Here is a 1,588-nt window from a genome sequence, read left to right as displayed (position 1 = left end):
CCACTTCCCCACACCCTTAATTCCTTTTGCCCACTTCCCCATGTAATCTTTGTCCTCCTACACAATATAAGCAGCTGGCTTATGGGGGGAGGGTAAGAGCAGATTTTATGTGGATGGATCACGCTGCTCTCCCATACTGCCGGCATTATTGGAATAAATGCTCACATATGACTCAAAAAAAACAACCACCCAGAACTTAATTTATTAATGTACTAAAAGGTGACACGTCTTTCAAGAGTATGCCCACACTGGTTTATAAATCACAATGTATTAATTTTTAGTGAAAAATAAAACTGTTACATAGAAGATGGCCCACTGGGATCAGCACCAATAGGGCATTCTCTCCCTCTTTCCCCTTGGTTTCTATGATACTGTACACTCATCATTTTCCTTCTTCCTCCTCTTCTGACAGCATAAAACATTCTAACTTTTCAGTTTCTTTTTCCCCTTAAATCCTTTTTCTCTTCTACACTTACTCTCTTCAGTTACTCTATGCCAATACTCTCAAGTTTATATCTCTAGTCCAAACTCTTCCTTTGGACTAGTTCCTTTGGACCTGCCTACCTGACATCCATATTTAGATGTCCCAATGTGAACTGAAAATGAACCCTAGCGGGTTTGGCTCAGTGGTTAGAGCGTTGGCCCCTGGACAGAAGGGTCTCCGTTCCATTCCTAGTCAAGAGCATGTACCTTGGGTTCAGGCTTGATCCCTGGCCCTGGTCGGAGTGTGTACTGGAGGCAACCAATCGAGGTGTCTCTCTCACATCTATGTTTCTCTCTCTCTCCCCCCCCTCCTCCCTCCCTTCCACTCTCTCTAAAAAATCAATGGAATACTTACCTGGCAGGGGAGATACATGATCACGAAGGTGGTTTTCCCAGGGTGAGGCTTATCCATTGCACTCTGGATGTGCTGACCCCTGCGATTTTCCCAAATATGGGAAACTCGACTGCATAATTTGTGGTAGTGGGGGAATGCGTTCGCCCTCTCCCCTATAAAAAAAAAAAAAAAAAAAAAATCAATGGAAAAATAGCCTTGTGTGAGGATCAAGAAAAAAGAGCAAATGTGAATTCATCAAGTTTCTTCTCCAGTGTCCCCAGTTTCAATAAATGGTATGCCACCTGCTCAGCGGCTCCTATCACAGATCTAGGGGTCCCAGACCCTTCTCTCATTAATCCCCAAGCATTCAGTCACCAAGGCCTGTTGATCTGCCTCATGAATATTTTCCTTTTTTTTTTTTTTTTTTACTTTTGGTAATAAAAATTTCTAAATATACAAAAGGACAAAATGTCTTGGAGTGAGAGGTTCACTATCTTGATGACAGTGATGGTTTCATGGGTGTAAACATACATCAATGTCTATCAAACCACATTTTTAAAATCTTCAGTGTATTATATGTCAGTCGTATCTCAATAAAGATGTTTTTGAAAAAGAGAAAAAGTTAGGAAATCATTTAATAACCTCTATTGAAATCAATGGTCCAGGCATCAATCACCAGTGAATGACAAAGCAATTAGACACAAGTATAATAGGGAACTTTATAACAGGACATAACCCCCTGAATTCCCTAATCAACCTTAGCCTCCCTAA

At 41.0% G+C, this 1,588-nt stretch overlaps 1 non-coding gene across 1 annotated transcript; it reads left to right on the top strand.

Annotated features, from left to right (window-relative positions):
* The first annotated feature begins 830 nt into the window (after positions 1–830).
* Positions 831–993, top strand: LOC148093683 (U1 spliceosomal RNA). The gene has a single exon (XR_015714189.1). It is a non-coding gene; the product is annotated as a U1 spliceosomal RNA (small nuclear RNA).
* Positions 994–1,588: the final 595 nt, after the last annotated feature.

The sequence above is a fragment of the Miniopterus natalensis genome, chromosome 2, assembly GCF_054644295.1.
Source record: "Miniopterus natalensis isolate mMinNat1 chromosome 2, mMinNat1.hap1, whole genome shotgun sequence".
Classification (NCBI taxonomy): Eukaryota; Metazoa; Chordata; class Mammalia; order Chiroptera; family Miniopteridae; genus Miniopterus; species Miniopterus natalensis.
The sequence above is the reverse complement of the archived record's forward strand: the minus strand, read 5'-3'. Positions and strand labels throughout refer to the sequence as shown.